We start from the raw sequence: 24,777 nt of genomic DNA on the forward strand, positions 1-24,777 counted from the left end.
CACTTATTGTGTTTTCTGTTATTTGGAGGTCACCAAACTTTGATCACTAGGGGGTAGTGTGGGGCTTTTCCTTGATCTAAGATACCACACTCTTCAGCCTGATGCTTTTTAAATGTTTATATGAAAAGCTTACACTAAATATCCTATATCTAGGCATCTATCTATGCATAATGTTCAGAAATTCCTGGATTCTAAAATCACATCATGTTACCAATGTAGATTAAATGTGTGACGTTCTCACTTATCACAAACTTCCCTGTATTCCTCAGCAGGTGCCACGTTATCGCAAATGTCTGTTAGTCCGCTCCATTTTCTCTTTTCTCCCAGAACACATAAATATACACACACACACAAAATCATTTGCACATATACTTACATTTTGAGCCCATTGACAATACACTAACAGATTTAGAATATTGCAAAAAGTGTGACCCTCTACCCCTTATTAATATTTAATCAAGTGCTCACCATACATTGCAAGTTAGTCTGAGAAAATTAATTAGCCCAAAAGATGCTTGTCCTTTAAAGACACTGTAATCCCTTTTGAAAATGTAAATGAGATAATCCTTTGGTGAGTGCAAGCAACTGTTCTTTTTTTTTCAAAGTGCAAGGTTTTCAGGATGTCGATAGAAACCTGTCCTATGTCATTTGAGTTTATTGGTTATAAATTCACCATCTAAAGCATTTAGTGGAAAAAAAAAAAAAAAAAAGAAAAAAAAAAAAGAAAAAAAAAAAAAGAGATAATTTACTCCTCCTTCTCTCAGATCACTTCTTCCCTTGCATAAATCTTAGCGTGACCTAAGAAGGAATGAAAAAACCCATTGGGGACCCTTTCGTTTCCATTCTTCTTAATTGATTCCCTTGTTATCAGGAGACTGAAAGGCATTCTTGAGATCAAGGAAGGTCTAACACTATTTGAACATACTGTGAAGAAGACAATTCATGAAAAAATGGATTTCAAAAGTACAGACAACTGCATTTGTTACCCCTCCTGCGTACTACTCCCTTTCTCTCCCATAAATCAACACTGTCTCAATCACAGACTGTTATAAATTAGATATCCCTGTTTGTCTCTTAGAAATTTAAAGCTAGAAATTTTCCCTCTCTTGGTTACTGTGAAGTTTCTTTTGGCCACTACTTTAAATATTTTCTTGCTTAGAAATTGCTTTACTCTTGGCTTCAAAATTCTGAGTCTTTTTGGCTAATATAACTTCTTCCACTTAACCATTCTCTTCAAATATAAGTGTCAGCTATACACTTCTCTAACCGAGAAAGTAGGGGATAGACTGTGGTTCTTTTTTGGTTGTGGTTGTTGTTTTTGGCTTTGATGGTTTTGGTTTAGTTTGTTTTTTTACTTCTGAAAGGTATTTTATCTCTTAATAAACAGTATATACTCTTCATAAAAGTCTTTCCTCTGTGTTTCCTACTGCTCTGTCCATGAAGGACACAGACTACAACTAGTCCTATGCATAAGTAGCCTCCCTATGAAGAACTATACTAATTTTTCCTGAGTCTTGTTCTTCTTTCAGATAAATGAACAGATCCAAGTTCTAGAACACTCCAAAGGCTCATTTTCACAAACCTCTCTGAAGACTGAATATCCTTATTCACACAAGTAACTCCACCAAAGTAAGGGATGATAATAAGATTACAGACTTAAGTCTAAGAACTCTCATCTGAAAACCTGCTATTTAAAAATTCAGAATAAAAGCATTTGAATTTGAGCTGTACTGGAAAACTACTTCACTGCATTTTAAATCCTTATTTTTCACTGCAATTATATTTGTAGTGCTTGTTAGCATAGACAGATGATTGAAAATAGCTCAAGCTTTACATGTAAGAACTAAGCTTGGGAGCATGGATTCTCTATTCTGTGGTGCTGGGGCTGTTTCTTCAATATTTGAATGTGCTCTGATTTTCAGAAGCAAAATGATACCATATTTATGTGAGTCTGTATCTGCAAATGAATGTCTGTATAGCAGTCCTACCTCTGACTCTGTGTGTTTTCACTTTAAAAGGAGGAATAAATGTGGTCATGTTTTATCTTTAATAAAAAATGATTTATTTTGCCCTGTACTGCTCTTTTACTTCATTGTGTAAACAAAAAATATGTGAGTTTCTGTAGCAAAAGGCTCCTTTAATTTAACAAATGCATGAATAATTTCTCAGTGATGACCCTATTAAATTATCTAAAATCAGTTATCTTTTTTTGATTCAAAGTCTTACTGATGGACCTTCCTTAAAAACTGAAATAACAGCTGTTTTCTCTAATTTTCTTCTATTTTTAAAGCTTGACTAAGAGGCTTGAAAAACTGGTTTAGGGCAAAAGTAATAGCTGGTGACCAAATAATTATTTTAAATTTTCTGTCCCTCTTTCTCCTCTGACCCATCACATTCTCGGATCCTTCTCTATCATTCTGGCTGCTCTAATTCATTGACTGCCAAGTTTACAAGATTATGTACAGTGGTTTCGTGTGGTGGACATCTGTCCACCAGGGACTCGATGAGCTGAAAATGTCAGCTTGGACTTAAACCAGTGGCCTAAAGCTACAAGGTGAAGTGCAATTTCATCTGAGCCACAAAGCAGTTACAAGTGTTGTCTTCATTAAATGGAATGGTGTTTTCAAAAGACAGGAATATTAGCTGCCTTTTACAGCACTCAACCGTGCGTTTGGCAACAGGGAACCCCTGTCTCCAGTACACAGAGGCACAGTGAGAAACTCAGGTTGTGCTACTTTTAGTGGTTTATCTGTCTGTGCTCCTCAACCCACTTTCTGAAACTGGAGAGGGTCTTGATAAAAGGCAGAAAATCTGACAGTGTCATACCAGTGTTCTCCCCAAGGAGTTTACACACTGGTATAAAATCACTGAAAAGCAATCACCAAGCAGGCAGGTTACAGCTTTGGACAATCAGTGTCTAAATCCATAGAGCAATTTGAGTTAGTTACACCCTTTTCCACCCCACCTTTTTGACCTGCTTCCCCTTGTGCTGTAAACAGAAGTGTATTTTTTACTGTTAGACTTTCGTGAACTGTACTGCATGGGAAGTGATGTGAGGTCACAGGATGAGAGGTTCACCTCCAAATAGCTACACGCAATCTGATGTGACATATACACTTAAAAATCACTTCCAGGGATTTTGTCAGCAAGAAGTAATACACTCTGGGTAGCACGAACCCCAGCCCGTTAATGATGAATATCTAAATTATCTTTGAGTATATCAGAAAGCATTTATTCCTGACACAGAACACAGCAAATACGAATCTTATTTTTTCTGTTTGCCAGATTTTAGCCTGCCTTAAAACTCTTGGTTTTATTCCTTCTGCAGGATCGTATGGAATTGTTTTCCCTTACTATCTTCTACTTAAATTTCAGTAATATCATGCAGGTTGCTCATTAGCTCCATAATACACTAGTGTATCTGAAAATAAGAAGGAAAAGAACAACAAAAAGACTAAGTGGTAAAGCAAGAACAAGCTGAAGTGATTATGAATCTTTGCAACATGTTTTCAGGCAATTTATCACAGTTTTAATTACTCCAGTGGAGCATTTTGTCAAAGCTCTGTGAGGAACAAATTTGCTGTATAACTTACATTATGCACAGGTTCACTCTTCACAAGGCTGTCACTTTGTCTCCAAGCTGAAGGTCTGACTTGGGCCACAGCTTCACAATACTCTGCCTTTGCATGTAATGAAGGAAGTGACCCTGCCTTGTCACCCTGGCAGCTCTTTCCAGATCCCGTGCCAGCATGTGTCAGCTCATTTCTCTTGTGTAAACATAACTGGTCTTAAGGCTGCTCTAGAAAACACGTTAGTAAATAATCCAAATTGATTCAGCCTTCCAGAAAGGTGCTGGAAGTAATGGGGGCTATGCAGAACTCTATGTCATCAATGCTCTCCAGACTTTCAATCTTCTAGCTCCATATTGATATTTCTTTGTTATTTGGTACTCCATTGCATGCTTCAAGGTCTCATAAGCATTACATTATGCAATGTGCCGTGCAAAAAAATTGCTATGTAACCTGTTAATTTTTATTCCAAATTCCCTAGCTTGCAAAAAAATAGCTTATAGCAAATAAGCTCCTCTCAGGATGTGAAGATTTTTAACAATGGATGTCTTCCAGCTGCTCTTTCTCTCATAGAATAATAGGTATTTTTTTTGTGACTTACACAAGCAAATGTTACCTGCTCTCAACTGAGATATCAGTTACAGTTCATATATTGAAACTAGGAGCTGCAGAGTGAACAAATATATTTTATGCATGTTAACAGGTACTTTATGTTCCATAACCTTACAATATGTTCTTTTGAAAATTATTTTCCCATGTGCAACCTAACTTCCATTATTTTCAGTCCATTTTGCAGTTGTCCTTGTTTCAGCTGGGACAGAGTTAATTTTCTTCCTAGTAGCTGGTATAGTGCTGTGTTTTGGATTTAGAATGAGAATAATGTTGATAAGATGTTGATAGATGTTTCAGCTGTTGCTGAGCAGTGCTTACACTAAGGCAAGGACTTTTCAGCTGCTCATACTGCCCTGCCAGTGAGGAGGCTGGAGGTGCACAAGAAGCTGAGACAGGACACAGCTGGGACAGCTGACCCTAACCATACCATATGCATCATGCTCAGCCTATAAACTGGGGGCAGCTGGCCAGGAGGCTGGGATCACTGCTCAGGGATAGGCCGCGTATTGGTCAACAAGTGGTGAGCAATCACATTGTGTATCACTTGTTTTGTAAATTCTTTTATCATTATCATTATTATTATTATTCTTTTCCATTCCTTTTCTGTCCTGTAAAACTGTATTTATCTCAGCCCATGAGTTTTGCTTTTTTTCTGATTCTCTCCTACACCCCACGGTGGCGAGAATGAGGGAATGGATGTGTGATGTTTAGCTGCCTGGCAGGTTAAACCACAACAGCAGTTAAACTATCCAACACTATTTTCAAGAGGCTGAACACAGGTCCCGTGAAACTTTAAGTACTTCTAAGAAACATCTGGTTACTAAGAAACATATGGTTATTTTCACACTTATCAAAGCAACATCATCTGTTAAAAGCTAATCACTTAGTTCCTATTAATGCAATAGCAAGGAATTGTATTTGTGGTACCAGCTTAGATTGTAATGATGGTCTAAATATGCTCGTTAGCTCTTGAACAGCAATTATGGAGGACAGACAGGAAGAGATATTAGTGTTTGTTTCAGTTTGTATTGGGAAAAGCAGTAATTCAAGTAGAATAAAATATCTAGCCAGTAAACTGTTGGAGTTTGCTTGCAGAGCCTGGTGGAAGTCTGTACAGCTCACTGGGCACTTGCAGTGAGAAATGAGCTTTTGTAATATGCCAGTGGTATAGTAAAAATGCTGTGTTACAGGATGAAGTTTTGTTTAGCTGGGTTACTGGCAGCTTGCTTCTGCAATGCCAGCTTTGAATGTAGTCAGCAGGAGGGGGTATGTGTTTGCGTGCTAGCCTGCCCTTTCAAATTGTGTACATGCAAGACCCCATTCAGAGTTCATTTTAGAACTTTTTGTATATAATTTAGACCTGTTATGTATACTGTATGTATACTGCATTACAAATACATGAAGAAGCGTGTATAATTTATGCCTCATCTATTTACATACTTTCCACTGTAGATAACATACAATATGATACAAAAAACTGAGACCACTGTCTTAAGTAGATACTCCCTAAAAGTCCCTGAGTTTAGCATCCATTCTTCCAATACAATCCTCATTTAGAAATGAATATTCATTGTCAGATCATGAGTTTACTGACAGCACAAATATAACTCAGCTTAGAATATAAACTCTTTAATTGACAAAGCAATTGACAATAATGTTTTCGGCACTGTAATGGTGCAGGTGCCCAGGCTCTGGCAGTAGGGGCTGGAGGGGACTCTGTGATGAGGGGCCGGGGCTGCCCCGTGCTGGACACGGATGGTTCCAGCCGGCTCCAACCCACCTACCACAGGGCATGGCTGAGCCCCTCAGCCAGAACAGTGGCACCTCAAGGAACAGAGGTTTAAGAAAGGGCAAAAAAAATGAATAAAAGAGAATTAAGGAAAAAAAAGTGTGAGAAACAGCCCTGCGGACACCAAGGTGAGGGCAGAAAGAGGAGCTGTTCGGGGCACTGGAACAGAGATTCCCCAGCAGCCTGCCCTTGGAGGAGACCATGGTGGGGCAGCCTATGGAAGAGACCGTGGTAGAGCAGATATCCGTACTGCAGCCTGTGGTGAACCCCACACCAGAGCAGGTGAATACGCCTGAAGGAAGCTGCAATCCTGGAGAGCCCACACAGGAGCAGAGGAAAAGTGTGAGGAGGAAGGAGCGGCAGAAAGGAGCTGCTATGGACTGACCATAGCCCCCGTTCCCCATCCCCATGCACCACTGGGGATGGGTGGAAGGTATGTTAGTTTTTGTCTTCGTTTCTCACCATTCAACTAGCTTTAATAAGAATAAACAAAGAAGAAATTGCCTTGCTGTCATGTTAAAATCTTGTCTTCTACTGCTGTTCAAATATCCTCTAAATTAACATAGAATGGCATGAGCCTTGCCATTGAGTTTATGGCACAATGGCCCATTATTTATTTATTTGGACAAGTGTCCAATTTGTATTTTGAACTTAGATTTTCCTCTTGTTTATTGTGAGTTGCTTAGTACCATATGTCACTGACATAAATTTCTTCACACAGAGAATGCCTATAGTTAGAAACATTGTATACAATGAAACCTATTATAAGGAGCCACTCAGAAGACCAACAAAAAACTGATTGCTTGAGGGAAACAGGTTATTAATAACACTGGAAAATAACTGTGCTGTCAATGTGTTTCCAAATACTTTGAGACAGTTGTAGAGATCAGAGGTGTTTTGTAAAGTGATTTAGTCTATGGAGTCACTATATACATTTTATCATCTTCCCTGTGGCCTTGCTGCAGTCCAGTATGTTTTAGTAATAGTTGAGATGATCCTGGAATGACTTACACTTCCAGTTCTCATATACATATTTGTGGCTGACAAGAATGTTAGGACCAAATACAGGAGACCTGTGGTAACGACAGCAATATCCAAGAAGAAAACATATCCTACAAAAAAGAAGTAATCAGGTACTAGAATAAACCTTAGTGAAATTATAGTATTTGTTGATATCTGGATCAATGGCTCATTTTCTGCCTTCTCATACTTATGGTCCCTCACACCATGGGCTAGAACAACAGGTATTTGTTAGCAAAGTAAATCAGGGTAGAGTCCCTAAATCAAATAATATTTAACTTTGCATATTTAAAATTAATGGATTTCCTCAGTTATCTAAAGAAATTTGAAAGTACATGCCATGTCTTCATTGACCTTGTTTTTTTTGGATCAAGAAGCTGCTTTTGAAATGGATTTCCAGGTCAGCTCAGCTTACCATGTTCTGATTCTCATCATCAAATTATTTCAGTCCTCAAACTGAATTCAGGTTTGGTGAGACTAAATTAGAAGATGTGATTTGATCAATACAGAGCAATCACTGCTGCAAAACCATTGCTGAGATGGGGATCCTTGGGGCTGGGTGCCACAGGAGGTCCCAAAGGGAGGTGGCAGGATAGGGAATCATAACCAGGTCTCATCCCACCACCTTCAGCCAGGGATCAGGACACACCAGGGAGCAGGCCCTTACACAGTGCAGGGGGTTGAAATGGAACTAATATGGTGTAAAACCCACAAACCTTGTGTTGTGTAACAAGGGTTTCACTCTGCAGATGTTCACAGATTGCACCACATTTGAGTTTATCCTCCCTTTGCAGGACGAAGGCAGAGACATCCTACATCTAAACTTGTCACTGTGCTTTGACTGTGGGCAACTAAGAGAAAGAGGCCCTCCCTCATATAGTTTAGATTAATTGCCTGAAACTGCCTTAAAAATTACTTTTTCTCTGACTGAAAATGCAAAGTAAGATGATTAGGTCAGTTGTAGACACAGATAAAGTTAAGTTAAACAGCTCTCAGAGTGAAAAACTAGGCACAAATCAGGCATATATAGCACGAAATAGTATGACAAAGAAACTCTTCACAGAGTAACAGGGGTGTGAATGCCTCCAAACTAGCCTCAAGGTGGCTTCAACCATTTATTTCCTCAAACAAAACAACTGATTTAATGACTAAGAAGGCTGGCTTAGAATGCCGCTGGCATAAAAAACATGTAATCCTGTAACTCCTAAAGATTTATCGCAACTAAGCAGAGCCAAACTCTATCATTCTCAGACCACTAGTTGTCCTTAGGGGAATCATAAAGCTCACTACCTTTATACCTGTAGTTGAGAAGTGAAATAGAAGCTAAAGAACAGTTTGAAAATACAGCTGAGCCCACTTAATGTCTTTGACACTCTTTCCTTCACTACTCATGGCCAGGTATTTTTCATTGTGTCAATTGTGGAATTTTATCAGACACTTTGTTGAACTGATCTGCCTGTTTAAGTTAGAAGATAGTCCATTTGCCTAGTCTTACATCGCCACACATCCCCTCAGAAAAAAAAAAAAAAGATTTCTTCTAGATTACTTCAATGGGCACACAGGTCTGAGGGCCAGAATGCCCAACTGGAAGCAAGGAAGGAAAGAAAAGTTAGCTAAAAAGCAGGGCCAAGGCTACCTGTTCAGTAGGCTCAGCTGTTTTAAGCTGTACTCCAGGAGAGCAACAGCATTTGCCGGCTTTGGCAATCTCGCAAGTCAACAATACCATCAGAGAAAATATCCTGTGGCATGCCCTTTTGAGAGCTTTCAACCATATGGACTGCTGTTGATGATTTTCTAAAGTTGCTTCTTTCGGGTAATGACTTAGGTAGGTTCTTAATCACTTCATGAGAATTGGTACTTAGCAAAGAGGTGTGAATTTATTTTATATCTTTAAATCATAAAATTTTTCTCAATCACTTGGTCTTGGCTAGAAAAATGCTCCCTGGTTAATGGATGTCCATACTGATTTGAGCAGCATTTCCCTCACTCTTTGTAGACTTACAAATAGCTTAGCACATGGCTTTGGCTGGAGGAAGAACTGTGCTGGACACTGAATCTGTTTCATGGCATGGCTGTACAAACAGTTATGAGAGATAGTGAGATATGGGAAAGAAGTGGCTCCAAGAGAAACATCCCACCAACATAGCTCTTTGGCACCTTCTGAATTCAAAAGCAAGAGCTGCTTGCCTAGGTTCTCTATACAACACTAGAAAGTCAGTGAAACACAGAAAGCAGTAAAATGAGTAAGGAAGCCTCTCACGTCAGGCCTGAGGGCAGAATCCTTCATCCATTTAGTATTCATAGTTAAAGTCCCTTTTAGATCTGGAGGTTTAAAGCAATTCAGTCCTTTAAAATGAAAAATTGAGATGAGTGGAGAGAAAGAAAAAGACTACATAATTATATTCAATAGGATAATGAACTCGATGTTGTGAAGCTGGGATAGAAACCACCAGACTTGATGTGAGTATTATCAGGTTTTTCCTATATCAACTAGTTGCACTCAGGGAGTAAAGGTGTGTGGCCAGGTCCTACAGTCAGGATAGAGAGGACAGTTCAGAGACAACTCATAAACCGTAGCAAACCTCCACACAGCTCAGTGCAGTCAAGACTTAAGGATGCTTTGCATATGCTGTTGAATATTCCTTCAGTGCTCACATACTCAAGAAGCAACAAATCTGACGTCAGATTAGAAACGTCAGTTAAATGTTAGATATGGCCTTCCTTGTGATGAAGATCTGCCTCTATCATATGTGTATTTACATTTAAAGTAGTAGGTTCCTAAAGCTCCTCGTTTGCCTTCACTGACCATGTAGCTTACATTGTGTCAGATGTAGACATCTACAGTGTAGACATCTAAAATTAAGGAGAAAGAATTCTCTGTCTAAATTTCTGGGACTTATTTTAATATAAAGCCTCATTTTGATATTAAAACATATATCACATTTATACTTCCTTCCTTGTTACATAAACTTTTCATTTCCCTTATTACCTGGAAAGTGGTTACTTATAGGTTCTGGCCTGCCTAGTCAACAGACGGGGATCAGAAACAGACATTTGTGTTGTATGAAACAGAAAATGCTAATGATGTTTTTAGAAAACGTGTGCTTATCCATTGGATCCTAGTGTCCTAAAACAGCAACTGTTTTCTTAGGATTCTCATAGTGTGTTGACCTTAGCTGGCTTCCAGTCCCCTCCCTAGTCACTCTGTTTCTCCCTGTTCTGAACAAGACGAAAAAAAATGGGTTGACACAGGGAGATAACTTCTAAATTACCCTCCTCAGCAAAACAGAGTTGACTTGTGGAAAAATAAATTAATTTCTTTCCAATTAAAGTAGATTTGAAGAGTTAGAAGCCATAACAAAATTAAAACAATGCTCTCACTGGCTCAGCTTCATTCCTTCATTCCCAGCTACACTTTGTATGCCCCAAGCAGTGCAGAGGGATGGAGAACGGAGGCTGTGGTCAGTCCATAACAGTTTCTATCTGCTGTTCCTTCCTCCTCACACACTTCCCCTACTCCAGTGTGGGTGCTTCACACAGACTGCAGTCCTTCAAGAACTGCTCTAGCATGGAGTCACCTTCAAGGGCCACAGATCCTTCAGGAATATCTACCTGCTCTGGAGTGGAATCCTCCACGGGCTGTAGATGGAGAATCTGCTTCACTATGGTCTTCTTCATGGGCTGTAGGGGAATCTGCTCTGACACTTGGAACACGTCTCACTCTCCTTCACTGACTTTAGTTTTTACACGGTTGTTTCTCACACTTTGTTTTTTCTTCACTCCTGTGTCTCACAGCTGCTGCACAGCATTTTGCCCTTTTAAAATGCACTTTCCCAGAGGCACCACCAGCTTGGCCGTCAGGCTCAGCTGTGTCCTGTGGTGGGTCTGGTTTGGAGTTGGCTGGTGGGGAGTGAGCTATTCCCAAAACCATGACTGTGCATTGCTTGAAAGACACAAAGCCAGAGACATCCAACACAATCAGAAACTCAGCTCAACGGGTAAGGAATATGGATGATCAGGTATGGACTGTATACATATGTGTCCAGAACTTTTTATTGTCCTTCCATGGGCATTATATTTTCTTGTGTGCATTTATTAATTAAATTTTATTAGAAGGACTGATAGATTAGACGTTGTCTGATCTATTTAAGTCTTTTCCTCTCCTGTTAATACTGTAAAAAGAGATAATGTGACTGGAACAGGTTTATTTATTGATTCCTGGTGCACTTCTAAGCATTAAGAAAAACAAATTTCTGATATCTGATATTTGAAACTTCTTTTTTTTGGCTTTGACTCATTTCAACTCTGCTGTCAGAATTAGATTACCTGTAGCAAATCCACCCATCAAGAATTTGGCTGGTTACACAGTAAGCTTTCTTTTGTTATCACTGATATTTTTACTGTATTCCAACTTTGACTTTCAGTTAATAACAAATGTGCTCCTTTGTTGAATCTTTTATCTGCTAGTTTCCATGTAACTTTTTATATGCAAATAGTCTTGCTGTGAGGGCAGCTACTGCTATCACCCTTACATAACCAAAGATGTCATTTATTCTACTACAGAATGTTCAGAATTTCAATCATGAATGTCAGCGTCTGATACTCTGTTATTTGTATCCTCTTGGTGACAACTTGGTGATGATAATGAGCCTTCCTGCTCTAGCATTGAGGATGCTGCCATCCATCTTCTTTGTTGTGGTGTTTCGCACTTCTGAATCTGCATATTACATATTATACATAGAGAGAGCTTTTTAGTTCAGGTCAACTAATAGGAATGCTTTCATTTTGCAGGAGAGCTGCACTTCAGGCTCATATAAGAGAGACAATAGTTTTTCGGAACCAGCTAAGTCCCTTGTAGAAAACAAGTTTGTTGGTTACCCAGTTACCTGGCTGCAAAGCATTTCATACTTCAGCGAAAAGTCATGACTCAATATGGCAAATGAATGAAGTTTTGTGAGGGATTGACGACACGGACTCTTGGCGTGGGTGAACCAAGAGACCCTTTATTTCCACAAGGCACTTACATTTGTAGTTAGCAGCTGTTGTACATGTGTTTAACTTTCTGTTTTAATTGACTTATGTTAGCTGTTCGCGTGCTTAAAGGTATCTTGCAATTGATTTACTTCATCTTGCACATGCTCTGGCAGTTTGGCTAACACATTGTAAATACCTTTTCTTGTACAAAAATATTTTGGTTTCTCATTCTGTTTTGGTCAAGGTCGTTCCAGTAACTCAAGATGACTGTCTGTAAGACATTCTGCAGTTTTGTGTCATTAAATTATGAAATATACCTTAAATAAGCAATAAACATTAAGAAGTAGTAGATTTATGAAAAAAATATTTTAGAATTATGTTTTAAAGCACTTTTTTTTAAATGAAATAAGTGTGACACTTTCACATACAATCAGTAGACTTTGAGATTGAAATTAGTCTCTGCAAAATTTAACCATTTAAAAGTTAGACAATTAGTCATATTAGCTCTAACTGATATAAACCAGAAAGATAGGCAGTTCCAGAAGATAATTAACACAGAGAAAAGCAATTAGCAGCTTACTCACTTTCTGGAGTTGACCATCTTCAGTGACTGTAGAGAAAACTTATGCAGTTGATGTTTAAATGACTGAATGAATGGCACCCCTGGTGCCAAGACAGAGCTATAGTAACAATTTTCAGGTACTGCTAAGTGTCCCAGTGAAGTTGCAGCTGGAAAACAGCCATCAAAACTGAGATCACTGAAGTGCATAACTCAGAAGGGAAAAAATAAGTTACTGTAATATCATTATGGAATAGAATAAAATAGAATGGACAGTTCTCTTGGGATTTCTCATGTTTATTTGCTTTTTTCTACCCGTTATCTTGCAGCAAACTGGCTACAACAGTAGATATCCTACAGTTAGCTCACCCATTGGGAGAATATCAAAGAATTGCTGATACCCTACAACACTTAGATTATTTACTCAAAACTGAATTTATTACTGAATTCTAAATTTAAATATATTGTTGGGATTTTTTTCTAACATTAAAACATTGGACTTTATTCTCAGTGGCTTTGGCAAGGAGAACAATGTTTTATACTTTTAGACAAAATGTAGCAATTATAGCAAGGTGCAGTCCTTTGAGATAAGCATTTGTAGCTGGTAGATTACCATGAAAGTAAGGGTATTTCAGCAAAACCCCTTCCCCTCTACACTCTGTCGCTTTCCATTACTGACAATCCATTGGCATGGCATGCGTGGACAAAATTCCCTGCACACTGAGAGCTTGGGGATCTCATATCTGTTTGTTAAAGTAACAGTAGCATTTAATCAAAAGAAAAATCCATCCTCCATTAATAAATAATGTATACATCTAACATTATAGTCAAGCAAGAAAATACAAACGGTTCCAGTAATTTGAGTGTGATGTTTGCCCTTTGTAAAAGTTTAGAAATACTGCTGACTTATAAGGACATCACGTTCACAATGTTATATTTAAGGCTGCATGGAGTCTAGGGCTTCCATTATGGATCCATATACAGTTCAGAGATAAAAATTGTCTCTGGAGCTTTAACTTGGCATATGAGGGTTCAACCAGGCAGGGTTGTGTTTAACAACTGCACAATGTTAAGTACTAAATACAGCTTCATAAGAATGAATGTGTAGATGGAAAGCAGGAGAAGTTTTTCTTGGAGGGTACCTGTTTCATAAGGATTCAGGTGTTCTACTAATTTGTCTAACCAATTATAGACTTTTTTTCTTGTATCCTAGAACAAAAAAGATGGAAACTGTGGCATTTACAAAAATCTGGATCAGGCTGTATCCTTAGCTATTGACATTTTATAAGAAGATATGTCTACCCTGTGGTTTAACCGAGAAGGATTTTGATTTATTTACTTTTGGCTAATAAATTGGAGGAATTTTTATAGAGTATTAAGGATGCAGACAAGGACTACTGAAATTTCCAAAATCAGTAGCAGCTTCCATTTTTATTAGTGGATGTTGGGTACTCACATGAAAATTTTTTGAACACCTTGAATACCTCTTTTAAAAAATAGCCCTTTCATTAAATTAAAGTACGTTTAAGCACTTTTAAAATAATGGAAATGGTGCAGGTGGTTTAAGTACATATGGGCATTTTTATCTGAGTGAAAAAATCAGAAAAATTAGTTTCTTCATTTGCCTACCCAAATCAAATTATTGCTATGTGAGATTCCCTAGGCTACCCAAGGGTTGACAGACTTGATGGAAACCCACTGACACCTTGGAGGTTAATCATGTTGTCCTAACACATCTCCGAAGATGCATATGGGCAATAAAATGATCCAGTCAGGGTGGAATTGCCTAATCGTAGAACTCACCTAAATTTAAGTGACTACAATGTAGGTACTGATAGGTGCTATAGCTATCCAAGCTTCCTTATAGTCAGAGATCTACTCCGGTTTCAGCTTTATCAACACAGGTATGTAGTATTATGATATCTGATATAGAATACTGCATCTAGACACTAGTTACTGCTTTAGAATTGTGTGAGGTTTTTGTATATCCTTTTATAAGTGTCATGCATGCCAGGCCCATGTGGAGATGTCTTGGATACTATAGACCACTACACATTGCAATAGATTGCTAATCCTGCACCTGTTCAACCTAGTCAAAGGGGTTTAGGGAGCTAATCAGCTTAACTCAAGCTACTGTCCTGGTTTTGGCTAGGATAGAGTTAATTTTCTTCCTAGTATCTGGGATAGTGAATCGCAGAATCACAGAATGTTAAGGATTGGAAGGGACCTTGAAAGATCATCTAGTCTAATCCCCCTGCTGGAGCAGGAACACCTAGACCAGGTTACACAGTAACATGTCCAGGCAGGTTTTGAATGTCTCCAGAGAAGGAGATGCCGCAATCTCCCTGGGCAGCCTGTTCCAGTGCTCTGTTACCCTCATTGAGAAGAAGTTTCTTCTCATACTCAAGCAGAACCTCCTATGTTCCAGTTTACACCCATTACCTCTTGTCTTATCATTGGTTGTCACCAAGAAGAGCCTGGCTCTATCCTCATGACACTCACCCTTTACATATTTATAAACATTAATGTGGTAACCCCTCTATCTCCTCTTCTCCAAGCTAAACAGACCCAGCTTCCTCAGCCTTTCCTCATACGGGAGACGCTCCACTCCCTTAATCATCTTTGTGCCTCTGTACTGGACTGTCTCAAGTAGTTCCAGTTCTAGTGCTGTGTTTTGGATTTAATACAGATTTAATGTGAGGATAATGTAGATAACAAACTGATGTTTCAGTTGTTGCTAAGTAGTGCTTGTACTAAGTCAAGCATCTTTCAACTTCCCATGCTCTGCCAGTGGGGAGGTGCACAAAAAGCTGGGAGGCAGCATAGTCAGGATAGCTGACCCAAACTGATCAAATGGATATTCCCTACCATATGACATCATGCTCAGTATATAAACTAGGGGGTGTTGGGCAGGGGTCTGGGATGAGTGCTTAGGGACAGGCTGGGCATTGGTCAACGGGTGGTGAGCAGTTGCACTGTGCATCACTCATTTGGTATATCCTATCATCATTCTTATTATTAATTTCCTTCCATTTTCTGTACTATTAAGCTGTCTTTATCACAATCCATCATTTTTACCTTTTTTCCAAGTCTCCTTCCTATCCCACCGGCAGGGGATGGAGGACTGAACGAGCAGCTGTGTTTAGTTGCCAGCTGGGGTTAAACCACAACAGCTCGACACCTAAATCTGGTCATCAGAATACCTAAAGTATCTCACGTATATGACAGATAGACATGTTAGATACCTACCTACACCGTAGAGATCAAATATAAGAGCTAGCAAGAACCCTTTCTCTTGTGATGTTTTGATAAAAATAGATGTGTAATGTCATTTTAGGTACTGCAGCCTGCAATGCCTGCTTCTGAAGGTACTGGTCTCCAGTGACTGTATTGGATGCCTGTGTTTAAACAAATAAATCTTATAATTTGTCTTTAGAAATTAGGCACACCACAACGGCTGTAGCAACAATTTTTCTGCCTCTACTTTCTTCAGATGATAGTCTTGCTTTTACTGTGCCCTGAATAATGCTGTTTCCCTTGCTTACACTGATGCTGAAATCCAGCCTTGATGAAGACGAAGTTACAGAAGTCATATTTTTTATTTTGTCACTGGCAAGAGTCAAAAGGTTACTTCAATCCACTTTTCAACATAATTAGTGATGATAACATTGAAGTTAGAACAGTGGTGAATACCATTTAATTAAATCCATGATCTGATTAAATTATCTGTGACTGAACACTTTACAAAAGTGCTCCAATATTATGGAAACATGTTTGACATTCAAAGTGAAAGTGTAGTCCCAGTAGAAAAACTGGTACTAATAAAATTTAAATTGGTCAAATTCTGTCGTTGGGTACATCACTCAAAGTTTCACATGTAAGCAATAGTCACAGGCATTTTGAAATTAGTATATACAAGATCAATCCCAAAATACTCAGATTACTTTTGTAATCTTTAATAAGAGGACAGTAAAGTAAAGATTCTGTAAATCTCGGTCTGTTCTCTAGGTGAAAACACTACTAATATCTCACCAATTTGCTAATAAGTTTTTCTGGGTTGCAAAATTCAAGCACTAAATATCAGAAAGTAAATCCTTTTCATTCATAGTACATTCAGCCCAAGAACCAATCGATTAGAAATTTAAAAAAAAAAAAAAGTCTGATGGGTGAACTTTAAACTTTCCCATTTTACTTTGCCAATAATTCCATGACATTTGAAGATAATTCATTCCGCAGATGTTGCACCTGTGTAGACTGTATTTCACAGAGCTTTTCTTGCCTTTTTGCTCTGTGTATTGATTTCTAATATTTACAAGCTTATTTTCACCAGCCTATGTGCAACCATCATTGGAAATATGTGAAAGCAGTGATATTACTGATTAGACATTTTAATACAGTATGCTAAAAGTATCTCATTATATATCTTGAGTAAAATTACTCCCTAGGCTTCATTATTATTACTGTTTTATTGCAATCTATGTCTCATCCAGCACTTTGCAGCAGTAAAACTAAAAAACTTCTAGGGTGAATACAAAATCTGTGGGTTTGTACTTCATTGCATTTAAATTTTTACAAGAGTAAAAAAAATAATAAAGCTACAGTGCACACAGTGGAATATTCTTCTTTTCCATCAGCAGGAAAACAGATAACAGAAATACTTTGCTGACAATGCTTTGCTAAATGGAGTTTAGCTCTGTGTATAAATCTCCATCTACTTTGATACAGAACTATGTTTATATATATATATATGTATAACTTTTCTGGTTTTATTCTAATTTACAGCCTATTTAGGAGTAGAAAATGTAGCTATGGAATCACATATTCTTACATTTAGTCTTATTAATAGTTGTTTTTCTGCTCTGTCTTACAAAAGGCAAGCAGTTTTTAGGGATATAAAATTCTAAATATTCCTCTTGCCCTGTTCACGGAAACATGTCAATATATGTATATTTTGCCACTTTCATCATGAAAACAGCAAAGATCTATGTGTTACTCTTCTGTTCTTCTTTTTTCAGAATTACACTTCTGATAATGTACTAGATCTTTTTTTCTGTTTTGTGGTCCTGATAATTAAATGGACAGTCTCCTTGTTAAATAGGCATTCAAAGTATTCTTGTTGCTGAAGACAGGGGATCTCTTAATTCTGCCTGATACATAGAGTATCCGCAATGACTTCATTTAAAAAGGATGAGATCAAACCTGTCCACATTAAGCAAATTTTAAATACCAAATGCTTAGTCTTTCTAGACTTTCTAGATGGGAACTTCTGAAGTGTCCAGAAGGAAGAGCCACCCAACAAAGACTAGGAATGTAACCAGGCAAATGTGAAGTATGTCAGTTAGACTGTGTGCCTCCCACCCAGTATTTACAAAATTAGGAATTCATGCTCTTGTATCTCTTCATTCATCTGGATTTCTTACCAAAATCTCTGTAAATATGCTCTTCACTGAAGTACCTCAATTTACTGCCTCCAGAAAGGGGTCTGTTTCTAGGGAGAAACAGAGATATAAATATAAAGGTGTGATGCACATCTTTTGTACCTAAGGTCTACAGATTCATAATCAGAAGTCTTAGAAATTGCTTTGAAAATCATAATATAAGGATGTAATTGGCCCTATATGGGATAACAGCTATGCATCTGTATGTTGACTGAAATCTCTGCTTCCCTTGGCCTTTTTGAACATCCCCATGATCATTCATTATGTGCAAAATTATTTCAATACTTTCCCCCACAGTAACAGTAAGTGACAGCAGCCTGTGTACTTCAGTATTGAAGCATTATTATGCCATTCAGTTCTAAGAAATGTAAGCAGCCTTTATGTACATTAAAAAAAAAAAAAAATTCAATTAAGCATTGTGTCCCATTTTTCTGCACAAGTATTACCTTCCAGCAATAAGGAATAAATCGCTTTATAGCTAGGAAAACACCCAAGGTAATTCAAGTCATTCATACTGTTGTGATCCTTGTCCCTATGATATAAAATGTACTGGCTCTGCAGTTATTCTATAATGCTGATAAAAGATAAAGAATTTCCCTTTACCATATTTCTAATATTTATGAAGACACATCTTGGGTTTATTCAAGGCTTTTTTCTAATCTAACAAAGATTCCATTGTGAATTTGGATGAGAGAGGAGTCAATTTAATACATGTGAATTAATGTATGGGTCATCTTAGTGAGAGTCAGAAAAATGTCTTGTTTCCTGCTTATTTAGGGAGCATAAGCCAGTTGCAAATTAATTTAGTCTAAGTATATTTTGATAGAATGTAATCCATACCCAAATCTCATTACTGCAGTAGGAGGGTAAAAATTAATGTTATCACCCCAAATCATTTTAGAAAGGAGAGTTGCCAAAATTTTATAGTAACAACTGAAATTTGAAGCATTTACTTTATCATTTTTTTATTATTATTTTTCAGTGTAACTACTAAAACCAATCCTTAAGTCTTAATAATAGAAATTGTTAGATGCTTCTGCAAATTTATCCAGACCACTATGAAATTTCATGTTTCTCTTTAAAGTTAATAATCCCTATTGTCATGTCAATCCAACCTCTGTTTCCATCTGAAAGGTCTCCCATCTCCTGTGATGGAGAATAACACTGAGGTCACAAGTTGATTTCAACAAATGCCCACCTCTCTTTCATAGTTTCTTATTGGTGATAAAATCAAACTTATCCTCAGGAAAAGGCTGGTCACTCAGTCACTATCTGAGGACAAGTTAGGAGACAGGAGAATTTGAAGATGCCTTGATTATGAAAGCTACAGTGAGGGCTAAATGATGTGGATGTAAAAAGAATACATGAGAAGCTGTTGCATATGACACACAAAAAAAAAACCATAAAAAGTAATATTGAGGATGGAGTACATGCAGAGGTGTAGCAAGGAAGTCTGGCATGTCAGAGGGGGAAAACAGGGGAAAGCTGAACCTCCATGGTTAAAGAAGTCAAAATATGTGGATGAAGAAAGGCCAGATCTTAAGGAGAAGCAGAGATAGATGGTGCTAAAAGAGATGACTGATAATTCACTCAAGGGATAAATGGAGGCTTTGCTTGTTTCAGATGGAGAGAAATGGTACCAGTTCTCTCCATTCAACTAGTAGGGTGTTTGCACTGCACATATATACATGTAATTGTATATAAGCATTCAATTATACTGTAGCTGATTCTATATATCTGAAGCTATAACAATAATGAAAAGTTTTTTGTTTCAAGAACCTTGAAATTGGCAAGGCACAGCTTCACAATACTAAGGGAAAGTATAGAAGTCGAGAAAATAAAGAAGTCCATAAAAATATTTTTTTCATGTTATCATTTAATGTAAATGTCTTGACAGATTTCTGAAGGTCTGACTCTTGTCACCTGAACATTTCAAAGAGCAATAGTGTAAACATGAAGACCAGATGTTGAGTAGCTGTGGCATAGATCTGATATTGCATGGCTGCATGACAACCTTTCACAATTTCAAGCTGAGCTGGCTGATCACTCCTGCATATCTTTGTCTCAGCCAGAAATACAGTTTTGAAAAACAAAACAAAACAAAACAAAACACAAAACCTACAAAAAAACACCCCAAACAACAACAAACCTGTGGATGGAAAAGAACCAGAGTCACAGCACCATACTTTCATTGGCCTTCGAATTAGGACTTGTAGTGGTTACTCTGCAAGCTGAATATGGTGCTGTTTATTACTGTGTGAAGATTACTTCTGATAGCTACGTATGTAGTTAATACACAGAAAGAGACCACAGGACCTCTGTCCAGTTCAGGTTAAAAGCAACTTCTCTTGACTTCAGTGGACTTTGGCTGATCTACTTAGCTCCACCTTGCATAGCTGCATCTGAGCATAAAGCATAATATTATTCAAATATCTCATCATGACAAAAAACATTAGTGACCTAACTAATAAAGGAATACCCATTGCAGCTATACATAATATGAAGATTAGCCAAAATATGACAAATGACATTTGATGGCCCTGATTAGCGCAGAAAGTAATAAGAGGATCCTCTCAATGACATGAAAAGACTTATGATTGAAATGGGGATATTTGAAGAAGAATTGTTATACACCCTAAAGAAATTTATACAATTTTTGTAATGGTTATAGCACATCAGTGGTATTTTCCTGATTTGGAAAAATGATTGTAACTCTCTGGAAAGGTTTATTATGGAGCTGAATAATTTATATCTCACCATTATGTTTGATGGAAAGCAGAGTCAAAGATTGTTAACTATCTAGATGTAAGTCAGGCACTGATTTGATCCCAGTGACAGTGGAGCATATTTTGTTTTTATGCGGATGAGATAGAAATGATCACTAAAAAAAAATCCTATTTTTTTTATAAAAGCCTTCAAAGTAAGAGAAAAATGTATATAATAGTTACATTAACACAAGACATGACCATACTCATCAAAGAAGGGGTTCTTTTTCCATAACATCCCTGTCAAATCACCTCTGCCTTAGCATTATGGCAATATAAATGTAAAACACCATAACTAATAGAAGTAGGCTTTTTGGTATCAGGAGGATTTTCTAACCTAATTTCACAGTTTGTAGCAGTTTTCAGGGAGCCACAGCAACCCAAAACTGAAGAGTGGTACTCTGGAAATGATGTATTTAGCACAACTAGAACGTCTACTGACCCTGTACTATCAGAGAAAACAGTGGAAACTAGTAATGAGTAGTTTCTCTCAAGGGTCCATACTGACATGAATACTATTTAATATCTTCATTAATGACATAGTGGGCTTGAGTGCTCTCTCAGCAAATCTGTAGATGATACCAAGCTGAGTAGTGCAGTTGATATGTTAATGTAAAGGGATGCCAGCCAGAGGGACCTTGACAGGCTTGAAAAGTGGGCCCATGTGAATCTCCTGAGGTTCAACAAGGCCAAGTGCCAGGTCCTGCACCTGAATCAGGGCAATCCCCAATATCAATACAGAGTGGTGAATGAAGGCATTGAGAACGGTCTTGTGGAGAAGGACTTGGGGATACTGGTGAATGAAGAACTGGACATGATCTGTCAATGTGCATTTGCAGCTCAGAAAGCCAAGCATATCCTGGGCTGCACCAAAAGAAGTGTGGCCAGCAGGCTGAGGAAGGTGATTCTGCTCCTCTAACCCACACTCATGAAAACTCACCTGAAATACTGCATCCAGCTTCATAGTCCACAGACCAATAAATACATGGACTTCCTGGAGAGGGTCCAGAGGAAGGACATGAAAAAGATCAGAGGGCTGGAACTACTCTCCCATGAGAACAGGCTGAGAGAATTGGGTTTGCTCAGCCTGGACAAGAAAAAGTTCTGGCAAGGCCTTATTGTGACCTTTAAATATTTAAAGGTAGCTTATAAGAGAGATGGAGACTTTTTACCAAAGCCTGCAGTGACAGGACAAGGGGCAACGGTTTTAAACTGGATGAGGGTGGGTTTAAATTGGACATAAGCAAGACATTTTTTATGATGAGTGTGGTGAGAGAGTGGAACAGATTGCCCAGAGAAGTTATGGATACTCCATCATTGGAAGTATTCCAGATCAGGTTGGATGGGGTTTTGGGCAACCTGGTCTGGTGGAAGGTGTCCTTGCTCATGGCAGAGTGGCTAGATGATCTTTAAATGTTCTTTACAACCTGAACCATTCTGTCATTCTATGATCCTTTTGGCTGAACAGCCCACACTGAAGTCCTTTCTATCTTTATAAATAATTCCCAAGAAAGTAATTATCAGTATGTACACTCCTTGGGGTGCTGCTCACACTGGGGATACCAATTTGAACCTTCTTGGGACATTGTGGAGGAAAATCTGCCATATTGTTCAATGATCAAGAGACAAGATCATTTAAAACATAAAGATATAGGTTGATAGAAGTCAGCAACTGGTTTGTTACTGGTTAATAGACATTTATTACCACCTGTTAATAGATCTTAGAATATATCTTTGCATATTTCATGCCTAAATACTGAATGAAAAATATATTTGCTGAAAGGCTAGTAGTTGTTTTTAAAAGGAATAAAAGATACTAAAGATCTCTTTTATACATGGTAATGATGCTAAATATATCAATAAAAGTAATTTCCTAAGTAGTCCTGTGCTAAAGTGCTTTTTTCTCCTAACCACAAGTAGTTTATAATATGACATTTAGACAAAATTCACTTATCCACTCCCTGGCTGGAGTCTTTGGATAAAACAGAGATATCCTCACTGTTACATATTTATTGAAATGCTCCTGTGTTACAGTTTTTGCTGTAGAGAAAGCCATGCCTGCAAAAATCTGAGTTTCTGAGCATGAAAATTCACCTGGAAGGAGTGTCACATCTCCACTTGGATCAAAACATTTGTCTGGAAGGTAAATCTGACTTTAAATGTGACTTGATATAGATCGACACAGAATGCTCACCATAGCTTGGTAGCAGATACATTGGTAACAATTGCAGTGCTGCACAAATAAATCTCCAGAAAGGTCCTCAGGCTAAAAAAGTCCTTCCCCTCCACATTGGCTCTCTATAGAAAGACCTTCAGGGTTGACTATGAGCAAAACGGCAGCTATTCATAGGAGGAGAACATGAGTATAGCCGTTGCTTGTGGTGTAGCAGAGGATGCACTTACTTGGACAGCATTTGGACCTTTGTCAATCAGTGCATTTGCTCTCACATGGTATGACTCCCATACAGATATTTGGGCCATATGAGATTGCATGAGCTGCCTCAGTGCCAGATCAAGCTGCAGATGAGCTGAGGTCTCCTATACACTATGTCATATTTAGTGAATCTGCATGGGTATCTTTGATACCTTAGGTATCTGAAAAGGCACTAGATGTTTCAGAAAAATCACCTGTGGTAGGTAGCAAGTGATTGCCTTTGCCTCACTTATCAGGTTTTCTTTGTTCCTTCTTCCACTTCTCCTTTGTTTATGAAACTATTTTTATCTGAACCCACAAGTTTTAACTTTCCTTTTCTCTTCCCCTGTTCCACTGGTGGTGAGGGATGGGGGAAGTGAGGGAGCAGCTGTGTGGTGCTTCACTGCCTACCAGGGTTAACCTGTAACAACATGACATAACCCAAAATATTATTCTTGAATCTTTATACGCATGCTGTCAGTGGTCTCCACATTTGCATTCTCCATGCAGACAAAGACCAGGAAATCTAGTTATATCAATTGGCAAACAATTAGCAAAGTCATCAGTTATGTGCTCAATGTCAGACTCTGTAAAGTAGTCACACTGTCTCTTGTCCAAATTAATCTTTGTTTAGTGGCCTATACCCTTAACTACGTGCTGAACATGTCCTAAATCACTCCAGAACAAAAAGGTGAATATTATAGGACAGAGTACGTTGTGGCCAGGTTCTCCTGGGCTATGGTCAGTTAATGCTCCATGGGACCACAGACTGGACTCCGTTGAAGGTTATGTTGTCCTCATTTTGGTTTTGTTCCATTCCTGGAAGCCTGTTTTCCCCTCCTCTCTGCATTTTCTGGACAGAGTGCCACTTAGTACTGCCTTTCAGCAAATTAAAACCTGGATGAGTATACAATGCAGATGTGGTTGCAGAAGCTGCAGTATAAGCCACCAAAACCCTTTGATCTTGAGGGATGTGAGCAGTGGTGACACATCTGCAGAGGCTGTTTGAGTATTTGGCAAAGACCAGCAGAATTTACTGACTCTATAATCAAAAATTCCTGTTTGGTAGGTTCCATCCCAACAGTCCTGCAGTTAATGTCTATCTTTTTTGTTAGAAATTATATTTTCCTGTTACTCAATGAGAGGCTTCTGAAATTATTACTGATCTGTAATTCATTAAAAATGGCAGAAATTAATTTCTTCCACAGATATGACAAAGGGTCTGTTTATGCAATGAACTGTATAATCTGTGAAAGTTTATTGAGGTCTCTGGAGTTGTTTGGGCTGTTCATTACAGAATTATGTAACACAGAAACTGTATAAGGGAACAGAAAATGAGACCCGGCTGGGTTTCACACATCTCTGTCTAGTATCACAAAATCTCAAACTCATTTGCTATGTAACATCTGAGCATTTCAGACCTTGCATCTGCTGAATCACATCTAGGTTACTGTGCATCCAGGCCTAATACCAGCTTCTGGTTTGCAAATCCCAAGTGGGGACAGGTGATTCCCAAGTACCCTAGTCTTCAGACATAACCTTGTCTGCAGAACTTCCCCTTTTATGTAACTTGGTGGAACTCCTTCCCAGGACAGTAACTTACACAGCACCAGCTCAGAGCAGCTGTAGTTCTGAATC

This window comes from Columba livia, chromosome 1 (assembly GCF_036013475.1).
Source record: "Columba livia isolate bColLiv1 breed racing homer chromosome 1, bColLiv1.pat.W.v2, whole genome shotgun sequence".
NCBI classification, from domain to species: Eukaryota; Metazoa; Chordata; class Aves; order Columbiformes; family Columbidae; genus Columba; species Columba livia.